Genomic DNA, 11,877 nt, shown 5'->3' with positions numbered 1-11,877 from the left:
TGTGGGAGAGAGGGAAAGAGGGCGAGAATAGGGAGGGAAAAGAGAAGAGAGAGAAGAAAGAAAGAGATAAGAGAGATAGAGAGAGAGGAAGGATTGGAAAGAGATAAAAGGAAAAGATGAGAGAAGATAGAAAGGGAAGAGGGGAGAGAGATAAGATGGGTGGAAAATGGAGAAATGGTGGGAGAGAAAAAAGAGAAAGAGAGGAGGGAGAGATAGACGGAAAATGGAAGAGGGAATGCGACAGAGGGAGGAGAGAGATGGGGAGAGATAGAGAGGAGGGATGGGAGAGAGAGATAAGGGGAGAGAGGAGATAGAAATGGGGAGAGGGACGAAAGAGAAAGAGGAAGGGTATAAAATGAGTGAGAGAAAGGGTGGAGGAGAGAGAAAAGAAAGATGAGAGAGAGAGAGATGGAAGAGAGAGGGGGGGAAAGTGGAAGAGGTAGAGAGATGGGAGAGAAAAGAAGAGAAGAAAGACATGGGGAGAGATGGAGAGGGGAAGGATAGGATAGGGAGAAAGAGATGGAGGGGGGAGAAGATAGAGGAGATAGAAAGGGGGAGAGGGAAGAGAGATAGGAATGGTGGGAAAGGGAATGAGTGAGAGAAATGGTTGGGGAGAGGGAGAAGAGGAGAAAGGGAGAGAGAGAGGGAAGAGTAGGATAGGGAGAGAGATAGAGAGAGCGGGAGGGAAAGGGTAATGAGAGGAGAGAAAGAGAGGAAAAGAAGGAGTGAGAGAGAAAACATGGAGACAGAGGATGAGGAAGGGTGGGGAGAGAGAGGGGCAAGAGAGAAAGGGTAAGACAGGCATGGAGGCATTGAGTAGGGAGAGATAGATTAGACCGAGAGAGAGTGAGAGGAAAGGTGGGAGGAGGTAGAGAGACAAGAGAGCGAGAGAAAGAAAGACAGTAACAACTAACAGCCAATATCATATGTGCACACATTCATTTACAAATTATCATAGCTGATGAGCTTAATCAGTCTATCAAAAATTAAAATCCCGTACTAAATGTTGTTTTCATTTGATCTAGTCAATGCAACATGGTGATTATTTCATAACGTTTAAGGATGTCCATGGAGATTTTTTTATCATTACAGTGTAGCGTCTTTTCCATTACAGTACAAAGTGTTTCTCATTTACTAGTATTATACACCTTAGTTCCATAGTAATAACTATGCTAGGCGCGAAATACGTTATTGTAATAGCTTCATTTGTGCACAATAGTCGTCAAAGGCAGCTTAGTAAAACAGCATAGGAATTGGCTTAGCTGTCCAAGGATTACTAACTCCGTATCTCTAAAAGGCAGATCTTATGAATCGATCTTTGTATAGGAAATCAAAAATACTATCCTTAAAAGGCAGATTAGTACCGTAGCCTAAAAATCGTACTACACTCGTCGTTATGCGTTGCTGATTAACTCAGTATCCCTGAAAGCAGGTTTACCATAGGGCTCGCAGGGTGGCAAAGCTTATTTGGTATCCCTCAAAAGTAGGTGCTTAGATACCCAGGAACCCGGGCTAGTAGAGCCCTATAAATTTACTTGATATTCCTGAAAGGTAGGTCAGATATAGGGCTCGCTGGGTGGCAAAGCTTATTTGGTATCCCTCAAAAGAAGGTGACTTTAGCGCCCGGGACCTTGGGCTAGTTGAGCGTCGATAATTAAATCGGTATCCCTGAAAGGCAGGTCTGTTATAGGGCTCGTTGGGTGGCAAAGCTTATCTGGTATCCCTCAAAGGTAAGTGACTTTAGCGCCTGGGAGCTTGGGCTAGTTGAGCGTCGATAATTAACACGGTGTCCCTGAAAGGCAGGTCTGATATAGGGCTCGCTCGGTGGCAAAGCTTATCTGGCATCCCTCAAAGGTAGGTAACTTTAGCGCCTGGGAACTTGGGCTAGTTGAGCGTCGATAATTAACCCGGTATCCCTGAAAGGCAGGTCTAGCATAGGGCTCGCTGGGTGGTAAAGCTTATCTGGTATCCCTCAAAAGTAGGTGTTTAGATCGCACGGTTACCCGGGCTAGTTGAGCCTTGATAATTAACTTGGTATCCCTGAAAGGCAGGTCTAGCATAGGGCTCGTTGGGTGGTAAAGCTTATCTGGTATCCCTCAAAAGTAGGTGACTTTAGGGCTCGGGAACCCGGGCTAGTTGAGCCTTGATAATTAACTCGGTATCCCTGAAAGGTAGGTCTAGTATATGTCTCGCTGTGTGGTAAAGCTTATCTGGTATCCCTCAAAAGTAGGTGTTTAGATCGCCCGGGAACCCGGGCTAGTTGAGCCCTATTAATGAACTTGGTATCCCTGAAAGGCAGGTCTGGCATAGGGCTCGCTGGGTGGTAAAGTTTATCTGGTATCCCTCAAAAGTAGGTGACTTTAGCGCCTGGGAACTTGGACTAGTTGAGCGTCGATAATTAAATCGGTGTCCCTGAAAGGCAGGTCTGATATAGGGCTCGCTCGGTGGCAAAGCTTCTCTGGTATCCCTCAAAAGTAGGTGACTTTAGGGCCCAGGAACCCGGGCTAGTTGAGCCTTGATAATTAACCCGGTATCCCTGAAAGGCAGGTCTAGCATAGGGCTCGCTGGGTGGTAAAGCTTATCTGGTATCCCTCAAAAGTAGGTGTTTAGATCGCACCGTTACCCGGGCTAGTTGAGCCTTGATAATTAACTTGGTATCCCTGAAAGGCAGGTCTAGCATAGGGCTCGTTGGGTGGTAAAGCTTATCTGGTATCCCTCAAAAGTAGGTGACTTTAGGGCTCGGGAACCCGGGCTAGTTGAGCCTTGATAATTAACTCGGTATCCCTGAAAGGCAGGTCTAGTATAGGTCTCGCTGTGTGGTAAAGCTTATCTATTATCCCTCAAAAGTAGGTGTTTAGATCGCCCGGGAACCCGGGCTAGTTGAGCCCTATTAATGAACTTGGTATCCCTGAAAGGCAGGTCTGGCATAGGGCTCGCTGGTTGGTAAAGTTTATCTGGTATCCCTCAAAAGTAGGTGTTTAGATCGCCCTGTTACCCGGGCTAGTTGAGCCTTGATAATTAAATCGGTATTCCTGAAAGGCAGGTCTACCATAGGGCTCGCTGGGTGGTAAAGCTTATCTGGTATCCCTCAAAAGTAGGTGACTTTAGGGCCCGGGAACCGGGGCTAGTTGAGCCTTGATAATTAACTCGGTATCCCTGAAAGGCAGGTCTACCATAGGTCTCGCTGTGTGGTAAAGCCTATCTGGTATCCCTCAAAAGTAGGTGTTTAGATCGACCGGTTACCCGGGCTAGTTGAGCCTTAATAATTAACTTGGAATCCCTGAAAGGCAGGTCTAGAATAGGTCTCGCTGGGTGGTAAAGCTTATCTGGTATCCCTCAAAAGTAGGTGTTTAGATCGCCCGGTTACCCGGGCTAGTTGAGCCTTGATAATTAACCCGATATCCCTGAAAGGCAGGTCTAGCATAGGGCTCGCTGGGTGGTAAAGCTTATCTGGTATCCCTCAAAAGTAGGTGTTTAGATCGCCCAGGAACCAGGGCTAGTTGAGCCCTATTAATGAAGTTGGTAACCCTGAAAGGCAGGTCTGGCATAGGTCTCGCTGGGTGGTAAAGCTTATCTGGTATCCCTCAAAAGTAGGTGACTTTAGGGCCCGGGAACCGGGGCTAGTTGAGCCTTCATAATTAACTCGGTATCCCTGAAAGGCAGGTCAGATATAGGGCTCACTGAGTGGCAAAGCTTATCTGGTATCCCTCAAAGTAGGTGACTTTAGCGCCCGGGACCTTGCATGGGCAAGTTGAGCGTCGATAATTAAATCGGTACCCCTGAAAGGCAGGTCTGATATAGGGCTCGTTGGGTGCCAAAGCTTATCTGGTATCCCTCAAAGGTAGGTGACTTTAGGGCCCTGTTACCCGGGCTAGTTGAGCCTTGATAATTAACCCGGTATCCCTGAAAGGCAGGTCTAGCATAGGTCTCGTTGGGTGGTAAAGCTTATCTGGTATCCCTCAAAAGTAGGTGACTTTAGGGCCCGGGAACCCGGGCTAGTTGAGCCTTGATAATTAACCCGGTATCCCTGAAAGGCAGGTCTAGCATAGGGCTCGCTGGGTGGTAAATCTTATCTGGTATCCCTCAAAAGTAGGTGTTTAGATCGCCCAGGAACCCGGGCTAGTTGAGCCCTATTAATGAACTTGGTATCCCTGAAAGGCAGGTCTGGCATAGGTCTCGCTGGGTGCTAAAGCTTATCTGGCATCCCTCAAAAGTAGGTGTTTAGATCGCACGGTTACCCGGGCTAGTTGAGCCTTGATAATTAACTCGGTATTCCTGAAAGGCAGGTCTAGCATAGGGCTCGCTGGGTGGTAAAGCTTATCTGGTATCCCTCAAAAGTAGGTATTTAGATCGCCCGGAACCTGGGCTAATTGAGCCTTATTAAGTAACTTGGTATCCCTGAAAGGCAGGGCTAGCATAGGCCTTGCTGGGTAGCAAAGCTTATCTGGTATCCCTCAAAAGTAGGTGTTTAGATCGCCCGGGAACCCGGGCTAGTTGAGCCCTATTAATGAACTTGGTATCCCTGAAAGGCAGGTCTGGCATAGGGCTCGCTGGGTGGTAAAGCTTATCTGGTATCCCTCAAAAGTAGGTGTTTAGATCGCCCTGTTACCCGGGCTAGTTGAGCCTTGATAATTAACTCGGTATTCCTGAAAGGCAGGTCTAGCATAGGGCTCGCTGGGTGGTAAAGCTTATCTGGTATCCCTCAAAAGTAGGTGTTTAAATCGCCCGGGAACCTGGGCTAGTTGAGACTTGTTAAGTAACTTGGTATCCCTGAAAGGCAGGTCTAGCATAGGCCTAGCTGGGTGGCAAAGCTTATCTGGTATCCCTCAAAAGTAGGTGTTTAGATCGCCCGGAAACCTGGGCTAGTTGAGCCTTATTAAGTAACTTGGTATCCCTGAAAGTCAGGGCTAGCATAGGTCTTGCTGGGTGGCAAAGCTTATCTGGTATCCCTCAAAAGTAGGTGTTTATATCGCCCTGGATCTTGAGTTAGTTTGGTCTTAATAATTAACTCGATATCCAAAAGCAGGTTTTGAGGAATGGTCTTTTTAGTGAGTTATAATGTTGAATGAAAGTTTTGAGTTTATTTTGTGTACTGAATGAGAGGGGGGGGGGGTAATTAAAATAATTTCTATGATTAACTTTTGATCAAAAATGCCCTTCTGTACTTTCAAAAATAATTTCTAAAGATATGTTACTTTGACCACCGCTAGATATCATCAGTTTTGCTTTTAATAAGACTTCTTATTAAATATTATTTTTTCCATGTTGCATTCGCTGTTTTATCTACTTCCTAGGGGCGAGATCGAAAGTTCAATGTCTGACAAAAAAACTAGATTCACACAGTTTTTACGCCCCCCCCCCCTCCGCCCCCACAACGACCCCCTAAACTAGATATGATTAGTGTTTAAACTATAATCGATTAACAAGTAAGAACAAACGAGTATAAATAATTCTGTATACCCTATCTTCTGTTTATTCACAAATGAAAGTGTAGATTAAAACTATCAAATGTTCATTAAAATGTAATATCGTCATGTAGTTTTAACAGTCACTTGTCTTTCTCCTTTTTCGACTAATGTGTAATCGATGTCGGATGAGAGAAACTTACAGAAGTTTTAACATCCCCCCCTCCTCCCCCTAACTATTTGAATTTAGATTTTTATCCGAAATCAATCTTTTGATCTCGCCCCTTACAGTTTTTTATATCAAATTTCTTACTGTTTTTAACATCTGAGAGAATTAGGGTTTGATTAATTATGTTAATTAAATAATACTCTGTACACTTTCTATCAAATCGTATTTCTCTCCATATTGCGTTCATTGCTTTATTTATTTCTTACATTTTTATTAGTTCAGCTAATTAGGGTTTAATTAGTAATCTTAATTAGTAAAAAAATCCCAACAATTTTCTTTGCCTTCTTCTCTTTACGAAATATTATTCGACGTACGACTTATCTTTCTATCTATGATCAGGGGCAAGTAACTCGTGGGTCACCTGCTTTTGAGGGATACCATCTAGTCATAACCTTCATAAAACACCTAACGAGAATGTTACATCGGTAGAGTGAATAAAAAAAAATACTTCAAATTCAGATATAAACGTTATGTAATATTTATTCGGTATAGAAATAATTTTTTCTGCCAAACAAAGAAAACAAAAAGACCAGTCTGCATATTGTATTATATAATACTTTTCCCCCCGTGATCCGGATCGCGACCGCGGGGTTTTCTGAAAGTGTCCACGGGCAACACACGTGTTTCCGTTTCAACGAAAACAACAACACAACAAACGCTTGTATTGTATTTTACATCTTGAAAAGGACCAGGGCCCAGTTTCATAAAACTTTCCTAAGATATATCTTCAGATATATCGTAAGATATTCTTAAGTTCTAACTTACGAATTTCCTAAGAATATCCACAACTGTTTCACGAAACGTTCATAAGAAATTTCCTTTTCCTAAGATATATCTTAAATATGTGTATATCAAAACAGGTAATCAGTGTTTTCAAATTTTGCATTTACAGTTTAAATACCGGTAGTGAATGAATGGCTTGTGTAAATTAATCATTGAAAAAGATAATTGATAGAAAACCTTATTAGAAAAAAGAAAAGTGTTATTTCCAAACAGAACTCCAGCGTTACAAATTCAGCTAAAAAAAGACAATGTCAAGAAATTACAGGAAAGGTAAATGCAGTTAATACCTCCCATGAAAGGACAGTTGATAAGCTAAAAAAGAAATGGAGCTGCTTAACGAGTGATACGAAAAGGAAGATAGCGTTAAATAGACGAGAACCACGAAAAACTGGCGGTGACCCCCTGCCCAGAGAAGTAGAAATCACTCCAATAGAGGACAAAATCCAAGCTATAATTGGAAACACGTGCGTTTCTGGGATTTCGAATGGGGTTGATACTCTCAACAAGGAACCTTCAAGTTCCACTAAGCCCTCTGCATCTCCTTCAGGCATCTTGATGTAGTTAGGGCTCATGTTTGAAAGTAAAGAAGAAACGTCTCTAACTATCCCGGAAACGTTGGACTTACTGATGCCGTGGAGATCAGCAGTCACCAATTGGAAATTCCCCGTGGCATAAAACCTGAGGGCAGCCATGACTTGTAACGATGTTGGCAATGATTGGGACCTACGAGTGGGCCTTTTCAAATCGTTTTCCATCATTTGGCATAAGTCGATGATCAAATGAAGTGGTAGTTTAAATTTTGAAACAATCTCCATGTCGTTCATATAATCTAAAGGATTGCTTCCACCTCTGAACTGCCTTTCTCGTCTAAGTTGACGACGACACAGCAAAATAAAGACCGCCGCCATATTAGTTTGGACTTAAGACACCTACTTACCTGTCGTAAAGTTACGAAAGAACTTATGAAAATCCTAAGATACGACACTTTTTGTGAAACGGATAAGGAATGAACTTAGGAAAAATTTATGTCTTAAGTTAGATCTTAGTCGTAAGTTAGTTTTATGAAACTGGCCCCTGATGTCAGATGAAGAAGTCTGAAGATACCTTGGATATCCTGTTGCAGGATGACCCAAACGATCATGCATTCAGTATAAACATGTAAGTTGATGTAGCCACATAGGCCGACTACAAAAAAAAACAAAACGTTCGCGGTTATGTCATGTTATGAAAAATGCACGATTAATATATTAACCGCGATTTGATGCCATAATTTGTCGTTTCATGAAAGAAAATATTTATATTTTATGATATCTAAACCAAGTGTATAACACCCAATTGTTTATTAAGAGCTGAACATATCTGACATCAATTAATCTGTCCTGGTCCGGCATTAATCAGTCTGACTCCCCCCCCCCCCCCCCCTTTTGGTATCTCCTCACCTGACGCGCGAGTGTAAGAAGAGGGTGGATTTAGTGTACGATGAGAAAAGGGTGGGGTGGTTTTAATCAGACTGGGCATTCATGACCATTGGTGCGGAGGGTATTTTCCAAGATTTTCTATGTTTATAAAAAAAAATCTTTCTATGAAAAGAAAACACAATCTGTTAGGAAAGCATATATTGCATTATTGTATTATCGTAATAATATAATTTATTACCGTAATTTGAGGTTTTTCTTCATATTGCAACAGAAATAAAAACAAAATGTTTGTTTGGGACAAAAGGTGTGTGCGGGGGGGGGGGGTTTAACATCAATCAAAATCTGGTTATGACAGGCTATTGAAAAAGCATTTAATTATATGATCCATACATGCTGGTGTGCTTTGATCTGATGGGCATCTGCCCACTTGTTGCTTAGATTTTCTCTAATATCGACTAAATCCACACCCCATCAGAGTACCATGCCAGAGAATTTAGACACTGTGTACAATGAAGAACCAATTCAATTCTACTTTAAATCTGGGGCCATTCAATTTCCCTCAGAGGCACAATATTTTCGCTGGACACTGTATATTTTAACCTGAATTTCTTCAGTATTTGCTCCCATGTATATGTTGGGCATAATGCTAACACCTCCATGATGTATAGTGGGTTTTTTTTCAATACGCACTCTGCTACACTCGCAAAGTATAATGAAATATTCCATTCATTTGATTTCTAACATATGTATGTAAAACTTATACGGTACCAATTTTGATGCACCAGATGCGCATTTCGACAAATAATGTCTCTTCAGTGATGCTCAACCGAAATCTTTGAAATCCGAAATAACTATCTATGTAATCCCTTACCAAATAGCACTTCAAATATAGGACATCTCTATCTTTAAATAAATATAATCAGTACTTTCGTGCGAAACTGTCCCTTACTATCATGAAGCTTATATTCTGCTTTAAAACACAAACCAATAATTCTTAATTGTATTTTTTCATCTTTAAAAAGGTTATTGACATCCCAATATTTAGTGGGAAGCTTCCAGGTATCTTCCACTAGAGACAGTCTACTGGCAAATCCAGACATGCATTGGAAGTATGTTGATGTGGAGGACACAGGGACACCTGATCCAAGAACTGTGGCATTTCATTCGGAGTGACAACCTGGCATGCAGTTGGTATGACTCTTTGAGGTTGAATATAGGGTTAAATCCGTATACATTTAGTTAACATTCAAATGAATCCTGATAATACATTCACAAATGGATTCATGGCATTATGGTACACTGATATGCGTGTACCATTTTACTGTTTATCGTTGCATTACTAGATATAACATGCATACAAAAAGAGACAAAACACGGAAAATCATTATTCTGTTTCTAATTATAAGGTATGCTAAGTGTTTTAAATGCTGACAAATAAGGTTTGATGGCCAATACTGATTTTATTTGCATTTTTATTTTCAGATATGGGACCTGATTATTCAGAGAATTGCAGATTTTATGAAGCTGTTTTTGACAGAAGATTTGGTTTTCTCCATCTGTGTTGCCACCAACCATTATGCTGTGATGGTCATATCTAGGGGGAAGGGTTGTCATATGCTTCCCAAGGAAGTTCGAAGCCTCTCACTGAAGAGGAACTGTATAGGTATTACTAGTTTTAAAGTACCGATATTGTGACAGTGATTTCCAGTTTAAAACGAATAATAAAATGCATTTTATAAGATTACCTTTACCAAAATTAATCTGGCTGTGCATCTAACACATTTATTAAAGATAAAATTTTACAAGTAATTTTAAAAACGCATAATTTTCAGAGGGCCTTGATTATAGAAAACATTTACAGAGCCAATTGAGTATTCAAAAGCTCTGAGAATACATCAGTATATTGGGGCTAAGTATAAACAATCTTTCTTTTTTCTTCTTCAGATTTTTGGGCATTATCTTATACATGTCTGCGGAGAAGTTCCAGTCGATAGACAGATATTGGTCAACGCATGCCCCTATCGGAACAACCTAGTATCAAGAATTATGTCTAGAAATATGTTTTAAGAGGTTGAATATAAGAAGAACAATTTTTATTAAATATAATGCAAGTACATTTAAATTTAGTGATTGAAAGTAAGTACTTGAACATTTGTATACATGTACAATGAACTTGGGGAGGAAAAACGGGCATTATTTTCGCATAGCATTTGATATCATAATGGTGTTGTTGCTTAGCAACCAAATATATTTGAATATAAAAAAATTGATTTTTTTTTAGATTTTAACAGGAAAGATCTTTGTTTTAATGTTGCAATATTTATACTATTTAGTGGGATACAATGTGCATATTATTAGAAAATGATGAATATGTATATGAAGTACGAAATTTTCATTTTATGACCTTTGACCTTAATTCTCTTCATTACATTTTTTGTTAAAAACCTTTTAAAATGATTGAGATCTAGTCAAAGATTATATTTTTAAAATAGTGTGACATTTACTAATCATCATGCAATGTAACTATGTTTAAATTGTGTCGAATGGATGTAGAAAGGCAAATTATGGTCAAAATTACACCATGAGTGTTGTTACTTAGCAACCAAAAATATTTGTTTGTCAATAAAATTGATTAATTTGATTGTGGTGTTTTTGTAGTATTTTAAAAGACATATCAGCTCATACATTTAGAATTTCCTATTTTTGACTCGAATCCAGTGAGAGGGGTCGTAATATATATATTCCAGAGAAAAAAGATTGCAAAAATGTGCACTTAAATGACCTTTGACCCCGTAGAACTCTTTGGGGTCATGGGATAACATGACAAACTTTATGAAAAAAATGTTCCCTGTCCAATTCGTAACAATATTATATATCACATGCCTACCTAAAATCGTGATACATGCAGATGTAACTCGATTTAAAAATATTGTCATTTAGTCTTTAAAAACCTCTAAAATGTACCGGTAGAGAAAGGGTTAATATAGATAGAGACGTGGGATCATTTGCATAAAGACCCTTGACCTTTGACCTTCAAAATGAGGTCAATGTCAAAGGTCAAGGTCATCGTGAAAACTATTATTTTTATTTTCAAGGTCGTTTTGAGTTTCTAACATCATCTTAAATATCTCTTTTTAAATCATCGTAGGTGGAAATCCCTCTAATTGTTCGCGAACAATTAGGATTACTAGTTTGAATTGTTATGCTAGAAATTTTAGAATTGAATAAACATTTCTTGTAACATCTACTTGCTTAGTAAATGATAAATGTGGCGCTAGTATTCAAATCTTTCTCAAAAGATAAGCTTTTATGATAAGTTAGTTTTACTAATATTATGCATTTTCACTAGTTCCTGCTTTAAACACATTTTTAGACCCAGATCCTTGGAAATGGAATCCCAATAAATAGACAAGCATATCTAATACCACATTGATGTCGTTAACACAATGACAGGAACTCCTTCCTTAGTTGACCCAGCAAGATAAATACTAACAATAAGCTGTAACACTGGTATATTTTTAATATCATTTTCAAAACAACTTTCTTCAAGCAATCGTTACATTTCTCGAAACTATGGTCATGCCCCGACACTCGCCTTATAATACTGGTGCATTCCCAAAAGTATTTTAACTATTTCAGGGAGGATTACATTTTTATTACAGGTCTAAAAAATACATGTAAAATGATACACAAGTATATACACTGTATACTTCTTTCTTCCAATTCATGATTCAACGAAAATAAATCATGATGAACACAATTCTTTTTCCCAAAGTGGAACTTGTCAAAACTTCATTTGAACTCCGCATACCGAGAAATATAGCATGCTTACTGTCTACAATACTAATAAACCCCACAAGCAAATCTGCCGGTGTCGGGATAAGCAATCTTATTGCAAGATGGCTGAAAGATTAAATTTTAACATTAATACTTTGAATGTTCTCCATCCTAAACTGAGTTTGTCTATACAGATATAGAAAAAAACGAATGTAAGAATTCTAAGAATGAGCATTCAAAATATCCATGCTTAAATGTCTACCTA

At 39.6% G+C, this 11,877-nt stretch overlaps 1 long non-coding RNA gene across 1 annotated transcript; it reads left to right on the top strand.

Annotated features, from left to right (window-relative positions):
- The first annotated feature begins 7,492 nt into the window (after positions 1 to 7,492).
- Positions 7,493 to 10,166, top strand: LOC130048560 (uncharacterized). Its single transcript, XR_008797338.1, has 4 exons — positions 7,493 to 7,575; positions 8,858 to 9,026; positions 9,318 to 9,498; positions 9,780 to 10,166. It is a non-coding gene; the product is annotated as an uncharacterized LOC130048560 (long non-coding RNA).
- The last annotated feature ends 1,711 nt before the right edge of the window (positions 10,167 to 11,877 follow it).

The sequence above is a fragment of the Ostrea edulis genome, chromosome 7, assembly GCF_947568905.1.
Source record: "Ostrea edulis chromosome 7, xbOstEdul1.1, whole genome shotgun sequence".
Lineage (NCBI taxonomy): Eukaryota > Metazoa > Mollusca > Bivalvia > Ostreida > Ostreidae > Ostrea > Ostrea edulis.
The sequence above is the reverse complement of the archived record's forward strand: the minus strand, read 5'-3'. Positions and strand labels throughout refer to the sequence as shown.